This window comes from Cricetulus griseus, chromosome 6, assembly GCF_003668045.3.
Source record: "Cricetulus griseus strain 17A/GY chromosome 6, alternate assembly CriGri-PICRH-1.0, whole genome shotgun sequence".
NCBI lineage: Eukaryota > Metazoa > Chordata > Mammalia > Rodentia > Cricetidae > Cricetulus > Cricetulus griseus.
Window position 1 is genome coordinate 60,299,188 of NC_048599.1, and position 8,322 is coordinate 60,307,509.

General features: G+C 42.7%; 1 protein-coding gene across 5 annotated transcripts in view; it reads left to right on the top strand.

Moving 5' to 3' along the window:
• The window catches only part of Fsip1 (fibrous sheath interacting protein 1), a 147,430-nt gene that overhangs the window by 52,552 nt on the left and 86,556 nt on the right, over positions 1-8,322 (top strand). The window lies entirely within an intron of this gene.

Here is an 8,322-nt window from a genome sequence, read left to right on the forward strand (position 1 = left end):
CTCTAATTATCATATAAATTAAGCTGGGAACTGAGGGGAGGCACACAGCCTGGCCCTAGCTGCTTGGACCATGGTTTCAAGGGCTACTGTGCCAAGCAGACATAATGCACAATGCCCATAATGCCGGGCCAGGACTCGGGGGGGGGCAGGGCTGGGGGGTGCAGGACTGGGGGGGGCAGGGCTTCGGGGGGCCAGGGCTCCGCTCTGTTCCTTCCTGTTGAGACCCACTGCAGGAACCATAAGTGCTTAGCTGCTGTGCACACACTGGACCATTCTTCCTCTTTTCTCCTCCACGGCTTCTTACCCAGGGTTGTCTCTACAGCATTCCATAAATTAGCCTAACCCACCTGCTCTTATTCAGAGGCTCTAATTGTGTTTAGGCGCACATCCTTACACAGGAAATTATAAAGTGTCTTCACTTTAATCACTTTTAACTAGTCCTGAAATTGAGGGTTCATGCTTTCCTTTCATAGGGTAACAGGCTTTGCTGTGTTGTGTGAGGGGATTAAGCCCTCCATTTAAAAGCCAAAGATAAAGATGTGGATAATGAATTATTTTTTTCTGTATTTTATTCAAGCCAGAGTATAATTCACAACTCTGTAATGCCTGCTTTACATCGGTAAAATGATGCTAAACACTTGGTAGCTTGGGGATGTGAGTCGAGGAGTCCAGCTTTTAGGAAAATAATTGTGATACGTGTGGTTGATAGTTGGGATTTATAGTTGCTAAACATTTCCCACATAAGCTATTTTTGTTTGGAGTTTAAGTAATCCTCAGTGGGGTAACTTAGGGTTAATGTGAGGTGACTACTTAAGGCCACAGGGTTGGCAGCACAGCTGGTACCCAGACATACATGTCATCTCCTTTTGTGGGGCGGCTCCTTTCTTTCATTTCATTCTATTTACTGATGGCAGGTTTCCCTTCCCATTAGCTCACATACTTCTCAAGTTCCTGATCAAATTATCATCCCCCATTAATATTCTATTTTTTGTTAGACTTTATGGAAATTGATCATAATTTGTAGCACCTAAAAAGAATCACTTGGGAACATTCTGTATACATTTACATTTTGCTGACAGAAAAAAGCAGAACATTGCCCCAACTCTGGCAAAGGAAGCTGTTCTACCTTAAAAGAAGTCTCCCTCTCTTTTCTTCTCATGCTTTCTTTCCCCAACTTTCACTCATGTCTCAGTGCTCCCTCCCTCCCTTGCTCCCTCCTCCCCTACCTCTGTCCCTCCTTCCCTCCTCCTGTTCCTTCTTCCCTCCTCTGTCCCTCTCTTGTCCATCTCTCTGTATCTGCCTTTGCTCCTTCCTTATAAGGCTTTAAGCCTCTTGAAAGAATTGTAAAGAAGGCAGAGAGAGGCTGAGGAAGATCCATTGAGAACCACCTAGTCCAAAAGGAGAGAATTACAGATTGCTTCTCTTCAGAGCAGAGCTGGGGAGGTTCAGATGTTGTACCAGTCCTGCTCTCCTCTGTCCCCATGAAGAAACCTGAGTGTCCACAGCATCCTTTTGCTGGATTATTCTCACCTTCTCTGGGTCTTTTTCTTATTGGCTGGCACCTAGGAAAGGATCTTATGTGACCAATGTCAGAGATTGATTCTGGAGCTTAATTTCCTGAAGAAGTTTTAGCCTTGGTGGTGCCAGTTGGAACCATAGGTGTGCCAGGCAGGATCGCAGGGACCATGCACTGTCCAGAGGTGACTGGCAAAGGGCAAGAAGGGGCCGAGACCTGCTGAGCTCCTTGTACATTCCTGGCACACTGCTTCTTGTCACACAAAGTTACTCTAGTCACCTGTCGTTTTAATGGATGTGTTTCTGCCTTAGTGGCCTCCATTTCCAGGTAGACTGGGACATTCTCTGTGTGGCTGGGATCTGTGCTGGCGCTCAGAGCAGGAGCACATGACAACATTTGTCCAGTCACCAAAGCCAGGCATGCCATGCCTTCCCTTTTTTCTCTTTTCTCCAAGTCGTGAAGAATGTTCTGGAACATCGCTCTTTAGATGAACACAGGAGCCCATCACTCTCCAAACACTTGAGTTAACCCTTTGTCAGTTTACAGAGGGAAAGGGCTGTGAGTTTTGGAGCAGGTTATGATATGAAGCAAGAGGCTGCCAAGGCAGAGTGCAAGGCAAAGAAAACGCATTTAAAATGTTCTTTGGGACCCACCCGAGTCTGTGATATGTTGGAAATGAGAGTGAAGGAATGGGCAGAACTGCCTACTCCTCAACCCTGCCAGCCACAAACAGAGCCAACAACAGTGTTCCAGGTAAATAAAATGCCCACTGCTCAGAGTAGACTCAGACATCACACAAGTCTCGGTGAATGTGCTAACTAGAGATGCTGCATTGTCATAGGCTGGACTGACTTGTAAAAATCTCTTACAATCCTCAACACTTTAGGTTAGACAGTAAGTGATGTGCATTCTGTCTAGTGTGCAGGATCCTTTGGCTTTGAACATCCTGGGAGCTTTTTTGACAAATTATAGGGCTTTGTTATTTGTTTATTTATTTTCATTTAGAGCTTTTGCTCACAGGACTTTTGAAGCGACCTGACTTCACTTATACACTCAGCCAAAGCTCCTGTACCATCCAAATTCCATAGCGTGGGGAATCTTGAGTCATTGCTGAGTCCCATTGTGCATGCAAGTATAGATAAGCCTATGGGCATGACATTTTGAAGAGGGTGTGGGTGGTGCTTTCATTCTAAGATAACTAGATTACATAAGACGAGGCAGGAAGGATTCCTGTTGTGTCCTTTCTGAAGACACCTATGACAATAAGATTGAGAAGCCACCTCAGTTCTGTACGGTGATCTGGAATGATGCTTTTCCTCAGACAGAGTCAACATCCCAGACTATGTTGAGCTGGCTTGTCTCAGTTACTTTTCTACCACTGTGATGAAACACCATGACCAGGCAACTTGTAAAAGAAAGAATTTATTTGGGCTTATGGTTTCTGAGGGATAATAGTCCATCATGGCAGGGCATCGTGGTAGCAGGTGGCAGATAGAGCATCAGGAACGGCTGAGAACTCATATCTCAAACCCAAAGCAAGAAGCAGAGAGAGTGAACTGGGAATGGCATGTGGCTTGGAAACCTCAACACCCACCTTTGGAGACATGACTTCCCCTAGTAAGGCCAACCCCCTAAACTACCCAAACAGTACCACTGCCTAGGGACAGTGGAATTTGGCTGGTACAGAAGCTTTGGCTGAGTGTATAAGTGAAGTCAGGTCACTTCAAAAGTCCTGTGAGCAAAAGCTCTAAATGAAAATAAATAAACAAATAACAAAGCCCTATAATTTGTCAAAAACTATTCAAACACATGAGCCTATGGGAACATTTTTATTCAGACTACCACACGGGCAAAGCTAGGTACTGTTCCCACACTTGGGAGGCTGAAGAAGGAAGAGTGTTAAGAGTTTGGGGCCAGCTGAGGCTACACAGTGAGTTCCAGGCCAAATGGGTTACAGGTGAGACCCTGCCACAGACCAACAAAGAAACATAACAATTAGTTGCATAAGATAGCCTTTGTTGACTTATTACTGTATGTAGTTATAGGTAGAATTCTAAGTGTTTTCTAAGTTTTGTCTTTGTTCATTTGTTAAATGTTAAGTGCGGTACCTATGTTTTGAGGTATTGATGATTCCTTGGGCCCCCTCTAGGCAATACGAAGTACCTTTGGAGATGGAGCAGGATAGTGGTGCCACCTACTGGTCATCCTGGGGTGTTTAGACAGTATTGCCATTTAAAGCAGGTAGCCGGGTGTGAATTGCCAGTACTGCAGGGGCTTCCTGGAGAATGCCCTTGAGAAGTAACTGGTGACAGTAACGAGCATGCTTTTGTCCATGTTTTATGTTCACCAAAATTCTCTTGTTTCAAACTTATTTGAAATTAGTTTCAAACATCCCTTTTCTCCTAATATTTTAAGCTAATTATGTCAACCAAAATTTTGGGTTAAACTTGAAAATCATAGCTTAGTCATATTTTACCATTTTACTGACATGTTCTCACATGTAAAGTTCAGAAACACACAGAGTATCTGGGGGGTATCCCAGATCCTAACCAAACTTGGACGATGGCCAGTTCCAGTGAACTCTCATCAAAGCCTGTTCTTTGGGAACAATCTCTCTTTTGTAGAATAGCATAGAATAAAAAAAAAAAAGAGATCAATGAAAATCTGTGTGTTTTAAAAAATGTGTTTTTAGTTGAGTTGTGTTCCCCAAACACCCAGCACATCAGAGAGGCCACAGCAGCCCACTATATTAATCTCTCTCTTTTAAATCCTTAAAGCACTGGTAATCCAAAACTATAACAAGTATTGAAGTTTTTCAAAACAAACTATTTGCGATAGAGATCTTGAATATGAGAACTATTCCCACGGGGCATGGCAGATTGTCTATTTAGTAACAAGAAGTCTTTGGAGGTTCCTTTCCATCAAAGGCAGGGCCCCCCACCCCCATCCCCGAGTATTTTCAGAAAAGGACTTTTACTGAATGTCTAAGTTAGGGTTTCTATTGCTGTGAAGAGACACCATGATCATGGCAAATCTTACAAGGAAAAAATGTTTAATTGGAGCTGGCTTACAGTTCAGAGGTTTAGCCCATCGTCCTTGTCGGGAAGCATGGCAGTGTGCAGGTGGACATGGTGATGGAGAAGCAGCCTAGAGTTCTACATCCAGATCTGCAGGCAGGGGAGACAGAGAGAGAGAGAGAGAGAGAGAGAGAGAGAGAGAGAGAGAGAGAGAGAGAGAGAGAGAGAGAGAGAGAGAGAGAGGAGAGACACAGACAGAGACAGACAGAGAGAGAGAGAGAGAGAGAGAGAGAGAGAGAGAGGAGACAGAGAGAGACAGAGACCCTAGGCCTGGCTTGAGCTTCTGAAACCTCAAAACCCACCCCTAGTGAAACACTTCCATCAAGAAGGCGACACTTCCAATAATTTCACTCCCTATGCATCTATGGGGGACATTTTCATCTTAACCACCACACTGACATATAAAATAATTTCTTCATGAAGATTTTACATGACTAGTATTGTGGTATTTTGTGGGTATACTCTTGGGGAAATATTTCCTTGAAAAACCATAACATGGGATACATACTAGCATTTTATTACACATGAATACTTTTTGGTCATGGAAATTCTCCAAAAGGGGAGTGAAATGAAATGTTATAGAGGCCTTAGAAGGTCTCTCCAGAACTATTTTGGAGGCTGTAGGAGGTCTCTCTGGAACACATGGAGTTGAGCTGTTATAGAGGCCTTAGGACATCTCTCCAGAGCACATTGACTTGAACTAAGGCTCTCCCTGTAGATGACTCTGAGTTTGTAGAGAGTCCTGATGCAGTTGCTGCTGAGAATAGCCAAACCAAATCAAACCACAAAACAAAACAAACCACCAACCAAACCAAACCACCAAACAAAACAAACCAGACCTTACCAAACCAACCAAACCAAACTAAACCACCAAAAAACCAAAAAACCAAACCAAACCATCAAACCAAACAAACCAAACCACAAAACCTACCAAAACAAACCAAAACACCAAACCACCAAAAGAAACCAAAAAATCAAACCAAACCACCAAACAAACCAAACCAAACCAAACCAAACCAAACCAAACCAGAAGAGAACAAAGCATGATAGTTTCTGGGTTCAAATTGCTGGTATTTTAGTCCTTGCTCAGCCTTGACTAGCATGAGACCTTTAAGCAGTTCTTTGTTCCTTCATTCTGTTAGTGCAGGTAATGAAACTTCATGGGGTTGAAGGTAAATGCTTGGAACAGTGCCTGTCAGGTGTTCCACAGATGTGAGCAGTTTTCATCCTTGTTATGGTGGGATGTCCACAGTTAAGGACACAGTGAAGAGGACAGGGAAACACTATTTTATTGAGTAAGAAATGAAGATGACTGGCTAGGGATTTGATAGAAGAGCAATGCATGTAGGCTGAGATAATTTGGAAAAGAAGAAACGGGAAATAAATGTGGATTTTAGCCTTCCAAAGTGCAAGTTAATTTTAAGCTAGTTTTTCCCCTTTGATTTTCCATGAACCAGAACAAATAGTTCCTGATGATTCCTGGTACCATGTAAGTGTGCGCACTGCTCCCTGACCTTTCAATCAGAGGCTCTCTGGGGTTTGTATCTGTGCACAAGTACGAGGTGACAACCTTACAGGTCCAGGTTCTGTTCTCTAACCTTTTATTTTTAAGCTTTTATTTAATTTATTTTGAGATGAAATATCACTCTGTAACACTGGGCTAGCTTGGAACTTTGTGTGTAGATAAGGCTGATCTCAAACTTACAGAGATCTGCCTGTCTCTGCCCGCTGAGTGCTGGGATTAAAGATGGATACTACCATGTCTGGTTTTATTTTATTTTTAAATTGTGTGTGTGTGTGTGTGTGTGTGTGTGTGTACATGAACGTGGGTGACTATGGAGGGCAGAAGATAGCATTGGATCCTTTGGAGCTGGAGGTAATATGAGACTGTGGGATGCTGATGTGGGTGCTGGGGACCAAACTTATGTCTTCTGCAAAAGCAATAGGCTTCCCAGCAAACAGCCACAGACTCCTTGAGCAATGCCTTAGTAGAAGTCAAGGCTACATTGTGGTTTTTAATTCCCAGTTGGTGTTAGGAGCAAATGTATGGGTTTTATATCTCAGCCCCTTTTCCCCCCTTCAAAATAAAATATGTAGGCGTCAGTGTTCAGCAACCCACATTTTTTCTAATGAAAACAGTTGGAACAAAATATGTTTTATAGGCATATATAAATGTCAGGTTATAATGATTTCAGTGTGCATGTGCAAAAATGTTTGCTAATATTTAAGAGATCAGGATCTGTAAAGAAAGTAAATCATGGAAAGCAAATGACAATAAATCATCTCTATACAGGAAACAGTGGTTGAAAACTCATCCGGCAATGATGTTGAGAACATTTTATTTTAGTTTCTATATCACTTGCATGTTTTCTGGCTTTCAGTAACTCACTTTGTCCTAACAGTTATTAATTTTGGTACTTGAAACTGGGCCTCCAAGTTTCAATAACATACTTGTGTTTGGAGATGTAAGACGTGTTTTTCTTCTAGACTGTCCTGGAGGACTGTCTCAGAATGTGGTGCTGATGCCCAAGCCAGCAGGTGCCTTCTCAACCACTGGTTTCCTGTCACCAGGCTGATAGATCCAGTTGTCTCCCCCTCCCCCACTCCTGCTACCCAGGCTGTCAGGAAGCTCAAAAAAAGTTGATCCTCTATCTGACACAGCTGCAAGACTTTAGCCAGTGTGTACAGGATGTGCATCTGGAATCTTCTCTTTACTTCTTTAGTTACTTTAGTTTTTTTCAGTTGACGGCCTTCCGTGTCATACTTAGTTATTGTTAAGTCCATGTTGGAATAATGTTTCTGGAAATGGGAATTTTAAAAAATAAGATTTGTTACATTTCTTCAAGAAGTTCACACCTTTTCCCCCCATAACTCACAATTGCACATATACTCTTCAATGACAAAATTTTAAGTCTGGAAATTTCTGATTGCTGTTATGACGTACTTTAACTCTGGAGCGGCAGGAGAGACAGCTCCACAGTTAGCAGCATGCACTACTCTTCAGAGGAATCACTTTGGTACCCAGCACCCACACCAGCTGATTTATAACCAGAGGATCTTTCCTGTCCTCCAAGGACACCCACATACATACTCACACACAGATACACCTCTAGACACATAATTTTACAAAAAGAAATCTTCATGGCCTTTTCAAATGATGAAGGTAATACTGGATGAGTACAAAATGCAAAGATCTTAAGAGTGTAAAACACAGGAATAAAGGTCCTCCACAATGCCCTCTTTTAAAAAACAAACAATAAAACCACCCTAGAACCAAATCCCTAAATCCAAAAAACTATTTGGTGTTATGTGGCATAACTTCAAGTTCACCACACTGAATTTGTAGTGAAGATTTGTCTGTGTGTGTGTGTTGAGTGTTGTATTGTGTGTGGGTATGTATATTTGTGTGTGTGCATTTGTACATGTGTGCATATGTGCATGAATGCTATGTGGAGGCCAGAGATTGACACTGGATATCTTCCTCTAACGTTTTCCACAGTATTATTTTTTCAGACAGTATTTCTCATTGAGTCTGAAGCTTGCCAGCTGGCTAGACTGGCTGGTCAATTACCCTATCCCTCCCGCTCTGGTGCTGATGTTACAGAATCATGCTACCTTGCCTGGCTTTCTGGGTGCTGGAGATATAAACTTAGGTCCTTAAGCCTACATGGCTGGCACTTGCCCTACTCAGCCACCGCCTCAGCCCCATTGTTTGATTTTTCCCCCCGG